Source organism: Megascapheus bottae, chromosome 20, assembly GCF_031878675.1.
Source record: "Megascapheus bottae isolate mThoBot1 chromosome 20, mThoBot2.hap1, whole genome shotgun sequence".
Taxonomy (NCBI): domain Eukaryota; kingdom Metazoa; phylum Chordata; class Mammalia; order Rodentia; family Geomyidae; genus Megascapheus; species Megascapheus bottae.
In genome coordinates, this window is record NC_143528.1 from 34,001,605 (window position 1) to 34,021,356 (window position 19,752).

The window sequence follows — 19,752 nt, forward strand, 5'->3', positions numbered from 1 at the left end:
ACTGGTTTGTTTCTAGTTCTCAAAAGGTGATTGGCTATCTAGTCCTAATGAGTGAAATTTTCAAGTGTTATGCATCCATTGGGGAGAGTTTTTCAATTTCCATATATCTACTGGATTCATTTGGTTGGAGTGAGGCAGGCAGAACAGCACTCTCTCTTCCCTCAATTTTAATCTTTCTGTTTCTTTGTCAATAATAGGGTTTGAAGTCAGGATCTCATGCTTCTCTTTTTTTTTTGTTTGTTTTGGTTTTTGTTTTTTGGGTTTTTTTTGCCAGCCCTAGGGCTTGAATTCAGGGCCTGGGCACTGTTCTTGGGCTTTCTCAGACTAGTGTTCTACCACTTGAGCTATGGTACCACTTCCAGCTTTATCTGTGTATGTGATAACAAGGAATTGAACCTAGGGCTTTGTGCATGGTAGGCAAGCACACTCTACCACTAGGCCATGCTTCTGGCCCTCTATCTTTTTTAAAACCTCTATAAATGTATTCTATTAATTTTTTTTTACCACTTCTATACAAATTGCTCAGCTCTTAGTTTCTTAGTTTGGTGTAGGGTTAAAAGAAGAGGTTTACAGAAGATTAGTGGAACAGAATAGAAGACCCAGAAATAGAACCACAAACTTGTGTTTGACAAAGGAGCCAAAGATATACAGTGGAACAAACACAGCCTATTCGATTATTGGTGCTGGCAAAACTGGGCAGCCACATGCAGAAAGCTAAAAATTGACCCTAGCCTTTCGACATTCACAAGCATTAACCCAAAGTGGATCAAAGACCTCAACGTCAGACCGGAAACCGTGAAACTGCTACATGATAAAGTAGGAGAGACACTGGAACTCATAGGCACAGGCAAAAGATTCCTGAACAGAATCCCAGGGTCACAACAGATTGGAGAGAGACTCGATAAATGGGACTACCTAAAAATAAAAAGTTTCTGTACAGATAAAAACATAGCCGCAAAAGTAGAGAGACAGCCAACCAACTGGGAAAAGATATTCACCAACAATACATCTGACAAATGCTTAATATCCAGTATCTACAGGGAACTCAAGAAACTAATCTCCCCAAACCCAATAAACCATTCACTAAATGGGCAAGGGAACTAAAGAGAGACTTATCAGAAGAGATTAAAATGACAGAAAAGCATATGAGAAAAATGTTCATCATCTATGGTCATAAAGGAAATGCAAATAAAAACAGCCCTAAGATACCACCTTACCCCAACTAGAATGGCCAAGATTTTGAACTCAATGACAGGTGCTGGTGGGGTTGTAGAGAAAAAGGAACCCTACTACACTGCTGGTGGGGTTGTAAACTAATTCAGCCACTCTGGAAAGCAGTGTGGAGGTTTCTTAAAGAACTGAAAATAGACATTCCCTATGATCCCACCATACCACTTCTGGGCATCTATCCTAAACATCATGACCCAAGATATTATAAGGATACCTGCTCAGCTATGTTCATCTCTGCACTATTCACAATAGCCAGGCGATGGAAACAATCTAGATGCCCTACTGCAGATGAATGGATACGGAAAATGTGGTATATATACACAATGGAATTCTACATAGCCAACAGACAAGATAAAATAATGGCATTCGCAGGGAAGTGGATGAATCTAGAGCGAATCATGTTGAGTGAGACAAGCCAAGACCTAAGGAACAAAAGGCACATGGTATCCTTAATATGTGGCTATTAGATCCAAAGAGTACAAGAGCGAGGACTCAATAATTGCACACCCAAAGCTATGGACATGGTAATGGAAATATAAACATAACTATATAGACATAAAAACCTGTGACTCTATAGGCATAATGTTTTATTTCTTAAATTAATGTTTCTATGACATACAAACCCTTAGCCTAATTTTGATTAAGTTCTAAATACTAAGTCCCAGTGATTGTAAATAGATTCCCTCCTTGAACACTTGTTTGTTAAACTTGTCATTTAAAATATGATGTAAGAATCAACATTAACAAATTCTTTAAAAAAAAGAAGAGGTTTATTATCTTATTGTCTGGACTGTGCATCCCTATCCCCACCTCTGTCTGGAAACTCCTTGGAATCTTTCCTGGCCTCTTGGAAACTTGAAGTGATAACCAGGTGATATGCTAGCTTATAGCTTGGTTGCTCCAAGCCCTGCTGTCACTGGGAATTCCTGTGTGTCTCTTGTTCTTTCCCTCTTCTTACAAGGATACCTGTCACCCTGAAATAAGGGCTTATTCTGCTGTGACCTCATCTAAGCTTATAGCATCTTAAATGATGCTATTTTTCAGATAAAGATCAAATTGCTAAGTTACTAAAGGTCTTCATCATGTATTTCAGGAAGATGCAAGTCAGTCCATAATGCCTTAGGACCCTATCTTTCCTATTTTTGTTTTTTGTTTATCATCTTAGAGAATAATATCATTTCCTTCAGTATCATGAAGGTGTCTGCCTGTTTCTCTGCATAATTTACCTCTTTTAAACAGAGGCTCAACAAAACAAGGGCAAGTGTTGACATTTGGAAAATTTAGCATAGAAAATCTTTCTTTGAACAGGTGACCGTGGGATATATGACTCTGACATTCCCTTCACAGCTCCAACATACACAAACTCAGGAGTGGGAGGGGAGGGTGCAATTTCAGAATGCTATATTAATTACTTTCCCCACAGTCACCTGCTGAGGGTGAAAAACAAGGTATAAAGTATTTCTGGTTCAGAATTTTAAAACCAAACTATCATCTCTGTCTGGGGAGAAAAAATTTTATAAATTGTATACCATTTCACAAAAATTTCAGAAACTATAGCTTTCAAGAAAGTAGAAAGGGGGAAGGATATGGTGGATCTCACTTTCATTTTCTAAGTTGGAACAAAATAATACTGATTTGGCTAGATTTTGAAGAAGCAAGTTTCTAATTGTCAAATTGCTGTATTAAATTTTTAAAAAAGCTGTATGCCCGGGATTCATGCCTATAATATTAGCTACTCAGAAGGATGAGATCTGCGGATTGTGGTTCAAAGCCACCTCAGCAATATACTCTGTGAGACTATTGTCTCCAACAAACTACCCCCCCCCCCAAAAAAAAGAGCCAGAAGTGGAGCTCTGACCCAAGTGATAGAGCACTAGCTTTAAGAAAAAGTTCAAGGAGCTGGGAGTTAGGCCTAGTGGTAGAACACTTACCTAGCATGCACGAAGACCTGGGTTCGATTCCTTGGTACCACATACATAGAAAAAGCTGGAAATAGTGCTATGGCTCAAGTGGTAGAGTACACTAGCCTTGAGAAAGCCCAAGGACAGTGCTTAGGCACTTGAAAAAATAAATGAGGACAGTGAATGCCTAGGCTCTGAGTATACATGCATGTGCATACACTCATGCACACACACAGACACACACACGCACGCACACACACACACACACACACACACACACACACACATGCCAGCTAGGAATTTACTAGGTATATATTGATGAATGGAATATGTAATCTATGCAAGCAATCAGCGGACGCCTAAAAGTGTTCTTTTATGTCAGAGAACTGGAAAACCCAGCTAATTAAGTAAGAATTTATGCTTAGGTAACAAAACTTAGGAAATAAATGTTCATTCTGATGGGGGAAGGGGATCAGGAAAACTGGTCAGTCCCAATAACCTGAAGTCAATGGAGAATGTGTGTACATGGTGGATCAAAGCAGTTCAAGACACTTAGTAAAATGATTCAGAAAACTTTACCCAAGAAAAAACATAGCTGAAGGGATTGAGTTCACCTCTGGAATTGAGTTCACCAAGAGACCAGAAAAGGTGAAAAATGGACTGTTGTTTCATTGATTCGTTATTCAGCTATACTCAGTTTTTTAAGACGTGCCCACCCATGGTTTCAGCTTCCTTCCTCAGTGCTCTGTACCATGCTTGCTTACTTTCTTTTGACCATCTGGTATAATATTATAACATTTCTTTTTTCCCATAATTTGCCAATGTGTTTGTGTTGAATTTAAAAATCATTATGGATCATTATCCATGTTTAAACAATTGAAAATAATACATTTTTTAAACACGCTGAAAGAAAATGAAGAAAAATTTCTATGACTACCTGAGGGTGGCACTATTCAATCTCAAAAGGAAAAATGTCCTAGACTGACTTCTCAGACTTTCACAGATTTAATTTCCCTCTGATGACTTGTGTGGTCTTTTCCTCCCAAGAAATAAACTCAACTTGATTGATCTTTGCTGAGAAACTTGTTTATTTCTGCAGATTTTAGGAAAGCACAAACAGTTCAGTGGTACATTTGTGTAGCACATTTGCAAAACTTCTGTGTAGTACCTAAGCAAATTTTTTCCTCATACTTACCTGCAAGGGAAGCAAACAGATTTTCACCAAGATAGCTTTTATTTGCCAACTTCTCCTGAGAGTCCTTTAAAAAGTATATTTCAAAAGCATAAATGTTGGTTGTGAGAGTACAATTTGGAATCTCAGTAGATCCTAAGTATAAGGCATAGGCTTGGGGGAGAGAACTGAGTTTTCCTGGTCCCTTCTCCACTAAGCCATAATTCTGGAATCCAGATCATGAAGCGACGCAAACAGCTGAGCTCATGTGTCCTAATGCTTGCACTATTCTTTGCAGTGTCCATCTTAGATGGCCTCTGGAACATGCTCACTTCTTCCCTGCCCCATGCTGCACCACCGCTTCCAACCTTCGCAAACTTGTGCTTTCCGTGTCTGCCCACCTGTCCATTCACATACTCCTGGCAGCTTCCTGTCGTTGTCCACTCACCCATGTACATATTTCTTTGCCTCACCTACTCTTCTTTCAAAATGTACGTGCTTAGGCTGGAAGTCATCTGGTGTTACTTCTCCTACAGACCATCCTCCACTCCAGGTTGGTCCTTTTCTGTGGGTGAAGGGCAGTAGCAGGATTGCCTAGCTGCCTTTTTTTTTTTTTGAAAATGCTGAAAACAGAGGGCCTATAGTTACATAAGTCAGGCAAAGACTGTATTTCTTTTTGGGTAGTATCACCCCTTCCTTTGCTGTCTATGCATTTTCTCTGTCTATACTTCTGGGCCAGAATGTCCATACCTTCCCCAAATTTTTGCTATTATTTTACCTGGTAAGTTTCCAGTGCCTGTCTCCATGCCTCTATCCTCTTTCTCCTCACCTGTCTCTGGGGTTCAGTGAAATTTCAACCCTTACATGGAGAAAAACCGTACACATAGAGTACCATGAAAACAGAAAAGACTGGACAACTGAAAGTCATGTCAACACAGTGTTTACCAAAAAAAAAATCATTTAGTAAGTACAGAAACCAAAAAGAAATGGAAACGAGTTGTTATTTTCTGGCAAGGAATCATTTGTTATCCATCAATGGCAGAAGTTTGAATACATGCACAATCATGGGACAGATTTTTTCATTGAGCATAGGAATGGTTAGTGGTGATGCAGGAACCAAGATGTAGGCTAAAAACATAGGAAACCTACCAAGTAAAATAATGACAAATTTTTCTAAATTTAGGTAAGGTCTGGACATTTAGTTATCAAAGGCATTTAGAAGCTAAAGGTGTCCATTACATGGTCTTCAAAGAATATTGAAAGTTATAGGAGAGAAGCCCTAAAATGAAAATTGTAAAATACCATAGAAAGAAACTGAAGAAAGTCCCCCCATGCATACCAATAGGTTAACTATTAAAATAGCAAGAAAGTTAAAGCCATCTACAGGTTCAATGCAATTCCTACAAAAAAATACTATGTCATTCTTCAAAGAACTAGGAAACAATCCAAACATTTATATAAGAGAGCATCCCAATGAATAAAAGTAATCTTGCCAAAAAAAACAATGCTGGAGGCTCACAATATCTGCTTTCAAAATATATTAAAGATATACATAGACATGGTTAAAAAAACATTATGGTATTGGCACAAATACTGATAATAATCCACAGAACACAGGACCTAGAAATAAACCCATACATTTATAGTCAAGAAAAAAGTACCAAAAACACACATTGAAGGAAAGATGGCCTCTGTGACAAGCAGATCTAGGAAAACTTCATGTAAAAAATTGAAATTAGAAAGCTGGGTGCTGATGGGTCATGTCTGTAACCCTAGCTACTCAGGAGACTTGAGTTCTGAGGAGCACAATACAAAGCTAGCCAGGGCAGGAAAGTCCATGGGACTCTTACTTCCAATTAACCACCAGAAAACTACAAGAGTCACTGTGGCGCTAGAGTTCTAGCCCTGAACCAAAGAGCTCAAGGACAGCACCCAAGCCCAGAGTTCAAGCTCCACGCCTCACACACACACACACAAAAATTGAATTTAGAGTCCTATAAACTCAAAACTGATCAATACCTCGATGTAAAACCTGAAACCTTGAAAGAACTAGAGACATAAGCACTGGAGGTGATTTCCTGCATCAGATTTCAATAGTTCAGGAAATGAAAGGAAGAATGACATATGACACTCCAACAAGTTTTAAAAGTTCCTGCAAAAAGACCTCCAAATATAGCAGCATAGCAAATTATCCAATTTTTTTAAAGGGCGAATGAATCCCATGTTGTTCCTTTATCCTATAGTTTATTTCACTTAGGCTCATCCTGTATAGCCATATGCACATAATTTTGAGCTATTGTGGTCCTCTGCTAGGAGAGTTCTAGATGCTTTCTAATTATTACGAATGAGGGAACCCCATAGGGCCTATGTTCCTTTGGGACTGGCTGGTTCACTTAATATGATTTTTTCCAAGTTTTTCCATTTCCTTACAAATGGGGCCATGCCATCCTTTCTGATAGCAGCGTAGAATTCCATTGTGTATGTATACCACATCTTCTTAAACCCTTCTGTCATGACATTCTATCCTTACCACAGGCCCAGAAGAAAAAGGAGCTAGATTATCATCCTTTCTCCTTCAGATTTCTCTCAAATATGAATTGTTGTATCTCACACTAATGAGAAAACTGACCACCAAAATAAAGATTTGGTTTTAGAAATGGGTAATTCGTGGACCTCCATGTGGCTAGTCAATGTCTTTTTAGCAGTAACATTTTGCAGTTTAGCATATATTTTTTAACTCTTCTATCCCCTCAGGATTCCTAATTTAATCAGAGTTATTTATCTAAAACACAGCCACTCAAGAACCAATCCATAGGCAGCTCATGTGGACATCGAGAAGCTTCATAGAAACCTCCAGCCACACCAAGACTCTCTGAATCCCAAACTGTATTTCATGGGGATCCCTGAACGAGGTGTGTGGACCATGAAAGTGTAAAAAGCACTCATTTACCTGTAATTATGAGTTTTCAGCACTTGTCTAGGCTACAGTAAGACAAGAAAACAAGGAAGCCGTCATCTGGGAACAGTTTCTGGCAGTGTGAGGGAACATGTCCTGGTTGGCACTTGTGAGGGAGCGCGTCCAGCAGGAGCAGGAGCACACTGCTTTATGCTGCAGTTTTTGTCATTGACATCAGTGACCACTGAGCTTCCTCCTAAGGCCACCCCTAGAGGACAGTCAATGCACAAGATCCAGAAATGTGGCTGCTGCCCACAACCAAGACGCCATTAAGCTACCTCCTCAGATCTCGGAGGAAACAGTGGCACGTGGCCTTCCCTTTCTCATCTCTCTCTTTCTGTACTAGACTATTGCTGGGATCTGTTCTCTTCTTCCTGTCCAACTTCCTTGAATTTGGTATTCCTGGCAGCTGTTTTCTGAAAAAGGTTCAACCACAATAATGATTATCAAAGCCTAGCAAAACAGCAAAGACATTTAGTAGAAGAACCACATGGTGCCTTCTGTCTCCTCTTTTGATACCAAAGGAGCACCGCTCTCTCCCCCCCACACACACTCTCTCTCTCCGTTGAGGTGGGCCACATGCTAATGTGCAAGCAGCTAATGCTGTCACTCCTGGCTGTGAAGAGGAGAGACTAAACTTGGTTAGTCATGGAGAAATACTCTCTCCATTTCACCACCAACTGAAGCCCCCATCTTCACTTCAAAATATGAGAGAAGCAGAAATTCATTGTTAAAGCACTGGGAGCTGAAAAAGAAACACAAACATATAGGCACCGGGCATTAAGGCTGGGGAATTGGACATCTTATTCCCTCAGAGTTTATATACTCTGGTTTGGCATTTAATACAATTTTAAAGCCATAGTAAATAAGAAAAATAAAAACAAACTTGCTAGTTTCATTTTTTTGATGAAAAATATCGTGCCTTAAAAAGTTTAAGAATCCAGTCTTCAAATATGGGGAGTAAGAGCAGATCAGATGGATGGGAGGAAGTAGCTGGTTCTGAAAGGGAATAAAGAAATTGGGGAGAGGGTGTGATCTAACTGTATCATGATTATGTCTACATGGCTGAATGCATTTATCAAAATGCATGCTAACTTGGATAACATTTTTGACTAATAAATTGTATCTTGGTAAATTTGACTTTAAATATCTTGCCTTTGCTCTTAAAGGTAGCTCTTGTTCATGTGTCTGGCCTCTGAGACTAATTTGCTCTTTACCTGAGGTCTGTGATGGGTCTGTGTGTGTAACAGTGGTGTTTGGCCTAGACTCACAGTTTACACAGCCATTGCAACATGGGTCATGTTGTACACAACACATATGTCTCAATAATTGTTATTGCTTTGTACTGTACTTGTCAGTGTATTCACCTTTCTAAATCAGTCCTTCAGTCATGGTCTCTACACCAAGTACACGGTGATAAACTTGAAAGCCTGGACATTTTCTTTATTATTATAAGCGCTCTAAGTCTTTCACAGTGATTGATCCAAAGAGAGTGACTGGTTTCCTCGAGGTTTCGATTTCAGCATAAGAACATTTCAGAGTGTGATTAATGCCCAGTAAGGAACCAGGCATCCACTAGAGTCACATTGTTGACACAGAGCACAAGTTATCTCTAAAATCACCCTTTAATTGAATGTATTAGCATCCTCAAATCAGATGTGTACAATGATTTCTGCAAAGACACTGGGGAAATGAACTTAACAGAAATGTAGGTACAGAACATTATGAACCACAAAGGAATAACACATGGCCTTGCTTCTGTTCTGTGTCAGCCTCTTGTGCCTACTGTCCTCTTGTGAACAAGGAAAATCCTACTGAGAGCAAAGCAAAAGCAAGAGTTTGAAGCAAGTGATAGATAAATTAGCTACAAGGAGTCAATTTGACAGATAAAGGATGTTTTCACAACTAAATTGTCTACATGTATTTCTGGATCATGTAATGTCACTGAAAGTTGTGACAGGTCAAAAGGAGCTAAACTAGTCTGGCACAGTGGCATTCACTTACAATCAGTACTTGGGAGGTAAGGGCAGAAGGATGGCAAGTTCTAGGTGGGCCTGAGCTGCAGAGACCTCTTCTCCACAAAGCTGAGAGTTAGAGACGTAGCTCAGAGGTAAAGTATTATCTAGCTTTCCCAGTAGTAACAGCGAGATAAGAAAGAAATCTACCAAATGGTGAAAGTAAAAAAAAAAAATCCAAGTAGAACTGCTATTTTCTTCACATATATTTTGTATGGTCAAAGCCAGGTCACAAAAACTAGTTCCTGAAAATTTCCAGAATTTAGGAGATGATAGAAGCAACATGAACAGAAAAAGAAGCTGCAGTCAGTCCCTAAGTACCAATGTCCTTGGGAGAACACGAGTGCATCCCTGCTCAAAACGAAGACCCAGAGGATTGAGGGTCAGTGGCTGTCTGCTACTGAAGGTGTCAGGTCACCACAAGACAAGTGGCGTGGCTTAGGGAAAGACAGGCTGGTTCTCCTCTAAGGTTCTCCTTCCACCTGAAAGCATGACCTTAACTAGTCTTTTCATGGCTGCCTTTCCACTTCTCACCTGCAAACAAGAGACACAGCTGGCTGGTGTCAATTATGGAACAAACTCAATAACATTTCCAGAGCTGGTGTCTTAAATATTTTCCATTTAATTTTACTCTAACATTGGGACTGTCTGGAATATTTTTTTAGGTTTTGATCCTTGTATGAGATTTGAAATGTCAAGCCATTGTGAAAACATCTTTCACAGCTTCCAATCTGTAGCCAATCAGGCAAACAGCAACCCTTGTGAATTGAGTAAGATAAGGACCTATTTTTAAATAGAAAAATCTTGCCTCATAGAACTTGTGTCACTGTGAAAACTAAGAAATTGCAAAGAACAATTTCTTATTGTTGCTCAATAGTGGTAGAAAAGGTTAAATTGGAGGGACAAATTGCCTAATGTATACTCTACAACACCCAAGTGTCAGTCACATTAGACAATTATCTAAGCACAGAAAATCCTAAAATGAAAAAGTAAAGTAGACATCTCCTGGAGCACATACTGTAATATATGTGAATATTCAAAGCAAATTTAAAGCCAGGAAATCAGAGAATTCCTTTGATCACTGTGTAGCAAGATTTGGTAGCGTAATTTATTCACACTGTCTGTCTACAGTGACAAAGCAAGAGCCAAAGGGTAGATCTCCTTCACAATTTATTTATCCTTAACAATGCCCTTTTTCATAGAGGGTTGTACAATGAAAAATAACTTCTACATATTGTCTATAGACTCAACCAAACTGTAAAATAGATAGAGCAGCTTTATCCTGTGAGGCATCTGCCCCAATTCACATCCAACAACCAATAGCAAGCAGGAAATCTTTATAGGTCACATGACCCTCTGTGCATTGTGAGGCCTACTAAAAACCACCTTCCTACTTCTATTCCTGCACCCAGAAAGAAACAACATCCAAGCTCCAGGTCCAAACCCAAGACAGTTACAGGCTCCAGAGTGAAATGGAAAACCTAGGTCTCTGTTACAAAGTGCTGTTCTTCTGAACTGAGACCCAGACAAGACCAATTCTGGACCTTATGGAAGCTGTTTTGTCTTATATAAAATTAGTGGCAATGGTAACATTAATACCAAGAGTTGTTTGATGTTTATTGAATCACTTCTGTATACTGACATAGGCCAGGCACCAGAGGTACAGAGACCAATAGAGGACTTTGTTCATTCCCACAAGACTTGATCACCTAGAAGGGGAGCACAAAGAATCCTCCTTATTGAATGTAGGCAAGGAAGTAAACCTTGGTTCAAATGTCAAAAGGAGAACACAAAGAATGGTTATTTGGAGGCTCCCATCTTGGGGTTCTGGCTCAACTTCCTTTGCATAGTAGCAGCTAATGTCCTCAGGGGACTTTCAGATGTAAAATGGATTCAAAGTTGGACTCGTGGTTATAAGCATGTTGCATAAGGGAGATCATTATGTAAGCGTTATTATATAAACACAGCAGGGTGTTTCTGCAGTCGCATGAACTTGGGGCTAGGCCTTCTGTAGTCCCAGGAATGAAGCAAGTCTAACTATTTCCCGTCTAGCTATTTCCCACCCAGCTCATGGGGCATGACTGAGATGGAAATGGGAAAATGGAAAAGCTTGCTGACATAACGATGACACCAACCTTTAACTCCATCATGCCAAACTCTGAGATCCACCACACACAACCTCTAGATCTGTGTGGCAGAAATGAGGAAGGAAAAGGAAGGAGTAAAGATGTGGTGGTAGTTATAAAAGTTGTGCAGTTAAACAGAAGGGAAAGCAGAGGAAGAGCTAGAATGCTGTTTCCTTCCATTGCAATGGTTTCTGTCTGGTTCTGGGTTCCAAACTGGGCCTGGGAATGACACCCCTGTGTTATTTGATCATACCGGCAGGCTCTTCTACAGCATCTCCGCAGCCTGTTACGGCATAGTAGAATCCATACTAGGTTAAGCATTTATAAACTTTCCCACAACACAGCCATTTCCTGGGAGTATATGAGTTCTACAATGTCCAGGTTTATAAAATGATGGCAGTTGTTAACGGAGTCTGCAATCATACCTATGCCGGCACCATAAACTTGGATAAGGGATAAACTTCACTCATCCAACTCTTTTTATTGAGTGAATTTGGAAAAAATTATTACCTTAACTGAGTCCTACTTTATTTCCAAGTATACTATATACAATTAAAACTTCCAGGGTTCAGGAATGCAGAAATGATATACAGCATCTAAATATATGTATATACAGTTGTGACTATAATGCATACAAATCATCAGGCGTAACATTTGAAGTCTAATGGAGATTAGTTTCTGCTATGATTTATCCTCATCAAAACTCATAAGATTGGAACAGTGCTGGGATGTGGGTATTCAAGAGGTTTTAGGGACACAAGAAACCCACCCTTATGATGAGTTAGTGTTTGCTTATTTGTTTCTTCCAGTTCTAGGGCTTGGACTCAGGGCCTGAGCACTGTCCTTGGATTTTTCTCAAGGCTGGAGCTCTTCCACTTGAGCCACAGCACCACTCCCAGCTTTTTCTATGTTTGTGGTACTGAGGAATCGAACCTGGGTCTTCATGCATATAAGGCAAGCACTCTACCACTATGTCAAACTCCTAGCCCTAGGTTTGTTTGTTTTTTAAGGAACTGGGTTAGTCCTCTCAAAACTGGACCAGTCTCCTGAGACTGAGTTAGGTATTGCAGGAGTGAGTTAGGTCTCTTGAGACTGGAACAGTTACCAAGGCAACAGGTTGTTATAAAGTGAGCCTGGCACCTCGGCACAGCCTGTCTCAAACACATGTTTTTTATTCCCGTGTGCCTGTTTGTCCTTCCACTTTTCCACTACGCGTGAAACAATGTGAGGCCCTCACTAGAAGCCAATTTGTGATGCTCATGCCTTTCTGTTAGATGTCAGAAATATGAATCATCATAAACCTCTTTCCTTTATAGATCATCTCATCTTGAGTATTTTGTTATAGCAACAGAAAATTGACTAAGGCAGGTCCCATTCTCTCTAGCTATATAGGAAACTCATACCACTGCTGTCTTTCCACTGCCCAGGCTAGTAGGATAATTAAGTATACCTGTATTTCCTCAATATCATGACTCTAACAGTTCAACCCAAAGCACTGCAAACAAAACAAAACATGAAAGGACAGAACAACAAAAATAAAACACCAGCAAGAGTTTGGAGAAAATGGATTTCAACCCATTAAATATTCAAGTGCAAACATTTTCAGTAAAACATTTCAAAGCATAGAATGACTCTATATCCAAAGCAAAATCAGTCATGAGCATCCCTTGAAGAATTCTCACAACAGAAATTCACAACCTGAGCCAACAACAAAAACTCAGCTTCAAGTTTTCATTAAAACCAATTTTAGAAACACAAAACAAAGATGAGTACATATCTTTTTTCCATTGATATATTCTTGGCTTCTGAAGAATGATCTATTTTTTTGATTAGTCATGGAGCTTGAACTCTGGGCCTGGGCACTGTCCCTGAGCTCTTCAGCTCTACCCCTTGAGCCACAGCACCACTTCTGGTTTTCCAGTGGTTAATTGGAGATGAAAGTCTCACAGCATTTCCATGCCAGGGCTAACTTTTAACTGTGATCCTCAGGACTCAGCTTCCTGAGTAGCTAGGATTACACGCATGAGTCACTGGCACACAGCTGGTTTCATTTTTTTAATGGAGAAAATCACTGTAGTCCAAACTTCCTCTTTTTTTCTTCCCAACCAATCAGATCTGAAAGCAAGTTCTCTGTCTCACTTAGGATGATTGAAATGTTGGTTTTAAGAGATGAACAAGTGTACAGTAGGAATCTGAGATTGAGAAATGGAAGATTAGACTTGGGAATAGAATGTAGTCATACTCTCCAAGAAAACAAACAAACAAACAAAAAACAGCTGTGTTCTCTCCTGATGGAGGTCATTCTGGGAATTTAGGGTTTGAATCATTTATATTCACTAGCCAGTTTGCAAGGGAAAGCAAATGAAGGAGACTGGGAAGCAAAGGAAGAATGTGGGGATATGTCTAGCTGTGGACTCGATGCCTCTCATGGCTACTCTAGGAGTCAGCTCAGGAAGTGCCATTGTGACCCACATTCCTTGGTATTAGACACTGAGCTGCTGAGGAAATAAAGGGACAAGGTGGCCACCAACTGACTGCTAATTCTTTCTAAAGTCTCCATCTTTTTTGTGTGTGTGTTAGTCCAGAGGCTTGAACTTAGGTCCTGGGTACTGCCCATGAGCTTCTTTTTGCTCAAGGCTAGTACTCTACCATTTGACCCACAGCTCCACCTCCAGCTTTATCTGTTTATGTGGTGCTGAGGAATTGAATCCAGGGCTCTTTGTGCATGCTAGGCAAAAACTACCACTAGGCTTCATTCCCAGCCCCACCATCTAAACTGGTGCCTCCAGAGCATCATAAAGATGTACATAAGACCAAGCAAGTACATCTCTGGTCCACTCTGCTAAAATGACTGACACATTACTGAATATGAGATAGTTCTCCTCTGAAGCATCAGGCTCCAGGAAACTCACCAGCACAGAAACCCCTCTATTTAAGGACTGGTTACCCGAGGGTGGTTGGCACTAAACACACAAAACACATTGTCTCTCCACTGGTAAATCCACATACTGGGAAATCGCCTCTGAGCTGTGGGTTCTAAAGTTACTTCCTGCTGTACTTCTTGGGACTGTGACTTTTTTCCAAGGGAAAAATTCTGAGTATTGGGGAAAACATTCACATGTGGCCCACAGTAGAAATTGAGCCAGGGCCATTGAATGAAATACTGTTTCTCTTCAGACATCAGCAGAGTTTCAGAAATGCAATGGATCAGAGTAAATGTGACTACCAAATTATTTTCTCATTGTTTTTAATCATTAGCCTTGAAGGCTTACTTTCTGAGAGGCAAAGGACAAAAGAACAGTTTGTAATACTGCTTTATCACACCAGCAACATTATCAGAAGTCACAAATAATCTTTAAACATCAACATCTACATTGTAATCCTCATTGTACAAATTCCTTTTTAAAACAATTCCATTTGATTTTAGAATTACCCCTATAAGGTGTCAGAATAAAGAGCAGTCTCTTGATCTTAGAGATGAAAAAACTAAAAAGCTCAAACCATTAGATAAATCATCCTTCATTATAATATGATTAGAAGCAACGTACTCCAAAGGCTGCATTGAGTCACAATGCTCTTGTTTAACAAAACAGTTATTACACTAATAACAGCAACCTTGATCTTGACTCCTGATGATTTTTCTTTCAGTCTTATAAAGCACAATCAAATAGCTGGGTAGATAACCCTAAGCTTTCAGAAGGCAAAGGCAGAAGGATTAGAAGTTCAAATCTGGCTCAGGCTATATAGCAAGATTCTGTACTAAGAGATCTAAAATAAAACCAAAGCAAAGCAAAATAAAACGAAAACCAAGCAAACAAACAAACAAAAAATGTCAGATCACATCTAAAAAAAGGGAGGGCCTCACTGTAGAGGATTGTATCCAGAAGAAATCACATTGTAAAAGAAGCCAGTGGGGGTTCTGAGATCATGCTCACTCCTTTTAGTACAACCCACACTCACAAGAACTATCCAGGGTCCTGAAAGAGGACTGTGTTAATCCCTTCTGAGAGCAGAACTTCCAGTGACTTGATCACTGATCACCAGTTCCTTCCTCTTAAATAACTCCAGCAGCTCAACACTGTCCCACTTTAAACCAAGTTTCCAGCCCATGAACCTTTGAGGAACATATCTACCAGCTTCTTAACTACAGCATTTTCCCTGAGCCCCAATGTTCACATCCATGTTATAATACAATACGTATCTAATCCAATCCTGACACTCCCAGTCTTAACTGAATTGAGCATCCCTTCAAAGTTTACCCAAAATCTCATCTGGGATTCATGGTCAACTCCTTGTAGCTGTGAGACTGTACAACGAATAGGATCTAAAAATCCAATTGTGAGAATAGAGCAAGGGTAATAATCATTCTTAATCCAACTGGGAGACATAGACAAGTAGCAAAAGAAGAATCTGTGTGGAATGAGACTGTAACATGGTAGGAAAGACATGAAAGCTTAGAGAGCCAGGGGTGCACGGGCAAGGCCTCAGGGAGCCCCACCCCCCCATGACTAATGGTTGCTGCCTACGTGGCTGAGTTTTTAGGTGGCACATTGATGCCTATACTCTCCTCAGCTGGTATTCCACACTGTTGGTAGCTGTACCTTCCTGGGGTCTCCAGTGACAGTGCACCCCCATGGCTTTACTTGGCATCCTAGGGGAAACTACAACTTCTTTTCCTCCACTACAGGCTTTACCCTGGCCTTGCAGAAATCTCAGTGGAAGCCACTTTTGTGGATGAGGCTGAGTCCTAACCCAGAGTTATTCCATATAATTGCTGTTCAGGGCAGTCGTGTGCAGGCTATCCCTTGTCCTGAATGATTCCATTTGTAAAAAACAAAAGTTTGCTCCATTTTGAGTGCCAATGCTGAAGCAGAATGACTTCACATCACCATCTGAAATCATGGGGCAGCCTAATACTTATTTATGCAAATAAGAGATTACAACTTACGAGTCTATAGAACTAAACCAAGAACACATAGATGTGTGGGGTTATCAAGCTCATAACAGTAAAATAAGGCCTTAATAAGCACACCAGACAAAGGAGGCCACACAGGGCTAAAGTGTCTGTAAGATTCAAATAGATTTTGCTGAAGCCAAGGGAAGAGAGTTGATACAAATACAAAGGAAGTGACTGAAGGTAAATAAATAGGCTATGAAGTAAATACTACAAAGAACTCTTGAGACAGGCGATGTGAAAATGCATATCTGTTTCCAAGTGCAGTACTGGGACAAGGCACAGAGCTGCGTCCAGAGGTTAGTTTTATGTAGTGTCCATATTGTTGTGAACTCTCAGGTCACATCTGACAGTCACTAGTAGTCATTAAGTACAGAATATAAGAAACCGTCAATTGACTGATGGCTACCAAGCAAAACCAGCAGTGCCTGGCAAATAAATGATCAGAGAAACTGATGTAGTTTGTGAATTTATTGATATTCATTAAACTGACACACACATGTCTACCTACTTCTGGGTTATCTTGCTCAGGACTTCACTATGATCCTATGAGCCTTGCATGTTGTATGTTTACAGAATCAGAGCACATAGACACCAAAGTCTACAGCAGTCAATTGACTCATGGCTACCAAGCAAAACCAGCAGTACCTGGCAAATAAATGATCAGAGAAACTGATGTAGTTTGTGAATTTATTGATATTCATTAAACTGACACACACATGTCTACCTACTTCTGGGTTATCTTGCTCAGGACTTCACTATGATCCTATGAGCCTTGCATGTTGTATGTTTACAGAATCAGAGCACATAGACACCAAAGTCTACAGCACTGGCCTCACTGAAACAGCCTTGAGCATTTTGTTGGAAAGCATAGTGCAGAATTTCAAGATGGCTCCCTGGAAAGGAACCTATGAACAGTAACCCAGGCTGATTCTCTGGCCCTGGACCTGAGCTGAAAGACATAGCCAAAAGATTTCTGAGATGCCCTTTGGGCCTTTTTCTAATATTTCCGTGCATAGCACTTGGCTTCTTTTCTCTAGGCTGATCTTTCTAGCCAACAATTGTAAGGTTACACCTTCTTCTTGTGGACAGTCTTTTTGGCTCCTTTTTTTGGACAGGCCACAGATTTTCTTAATCTTGCTACTGTTTCCTTTTTAATTATACATTCTTCCTTTAGGTCATGTCATTGCTTCCACACCCTGAGTCTATGCAGTTGGAAAGTAATGGAACAGCCATCTATGTGTCTTGGTAGCCAGACATTTCATCCACTGGTTTTGGATCATTCTTAAATTTAGTTTTCCAGGAGCATGTACAAATATCAACTAAATTCCTTGCTACTTCACTGCAAGGATTTTTTCCCTCTAATTTCCTTCCCCTTTTGCCTTGTCCTTTAAGTGTAAGTCAGAATTATTATTCATAAGGCTCCATTTGTAGCACTATAGTCCCTTTAAAGCTTGCCTCTCAATCTGCTTCTGACCTCTATCCAAGACCTAGTTTGGAAGATGCTTCTACATTTTCCAGTATCACTACAGCAACAACTATACTCTTGATGGCATACCTTTGGGTCATTTTCTATCCCTAGAATGAACTACCAGAGTAATAAGAAGTAATAGATGAAGAATGAAGGTTTCTTTAGCTACAGTATTAGACAGTAAATTTAAGATTGGGTAGTGTCATCTGTACTCATGTGTGTGTGTGTGTGTGTGTGTGTGTGTGTGTGTGTGTGTGTGTGTGTGTGTACTGGTACCAGTCCCGAGCCTGTAACTCAGGACTTGGACATAGTCCCTGAAATTACTTTGTTTTGCTCAATGCTAGTACCCTACTACTTGAGCCATGGCTTCACATTTGGCTTTTCATGGTTAATTGAAGGGTAAGAATATCACAGGCTTTCCTGCCTGGGCTGGCTTTGAACCATGATCCTTTGATCTCAGTAGCTAGGATTACAGGTGCAAGCCACCAGTGTGTAGCTAGGCTTCTTTTTGACAGATGACAGCACATGCACTCTGTACAGAGTGCTTGTTCTTCAAAGAACTACATTAGTCTCCACTGAGAGTCTAATGAAAGACATAACCCGTTCCCTCTGGGACCTCTTAAAGGTTCTGCCACCTCGAGACTGACACATGGAATAGTGCATCTTTCTTTGAGGGACACACTAAAACCCTAACACTACACAAAATAATTTATACTTTTAATGAATAGACTATTGAAATTACTATGGAACTTTACAGAAATAGGAAAAAAATCCTAAAATTTCTACCAAACTATAAGTAGCCCAAATATCCAAAGCAATTTTGAGAAATATAAACCCTGGAAGCATTATACTTCCTGTTCCATAAGCTACAGTAATCAGAGCAGCATGGCATAGACATCATAAATAAATGTGTGAATCGGTGTAATTGAGTCCAGAAACAAATTCACACGTTCATAAATAATTGTTCTTTAACGATGGTGCTGAGAGCATAGTGGAGAAAAACATTTTCAACTGTAGGCACTGGAAAAATGGGAGATCTTCATGTAAAAGAATGAAATTGAACCCATATCTCAGAACATATAAAACTCAAGTGGGTTAAAGACTTTTCTGAGACCTGAAACTGTATAAAACACTTGAGGAAAACATGTTTTGAAATTCATGTTGGCAAAGATTGTTTGCTCAGAGCACATGCAACAGAAGTAAAAGTAAACAAGTGATCTTGCATCAAACTGCAAAGGTTCTGTACAGCAAAGAAAATGATCCAACAAAGTGAAAGGTAGCCCACGGGATAGGAGGGAAGATACAGAAGCCCTAACTACATGGACAGGTTAGTAATCAAAAGAAATAAAGAACTGTTGCAACTTAACAGGAAAAAAAATGAAGCAAAGAAGGAAGGAAAGGAAGGAGAAAAAATGAGGAAAGGAAGGAAGGAGCAAGGAAGGGAGGGAGAGAAGGAGGGAAGGCCCATTATTTTTTTTTCTTTTTTTTAATTTTTTTTTATTTTAATTAGTAAAAGGGTTACATGATATTTGCCAGATAGAAGGTACATTAATTCACATACATTGATACCCTTTCACATGTCTTGGTACCCATTTCCCCCCCACACATCCCCCACCCGTCTTGGTTTTCCCCCCTTCCCTATCAAATTTCAAATATCCAAATACAAATAAATTCAATATATCAGATAACAAAGTGAGATACTATACCAATATGAGATAACCAAGGGACAGCAAAGGAGATGAGAGACAACATAGTACATTAAGAACAACAATCATTCATTATATGGCTTTTGTTTCAATATCCTGGAGGTAAGGCCCATTATTTTTAAATGAGTAAAGGATTTGAATGGGTATTTGTCAAAAGAAAACAAGCCAATGGTTAACATTCATAGGAAGATGATCAACATGAATTCTTGTTAGAATGGTCAT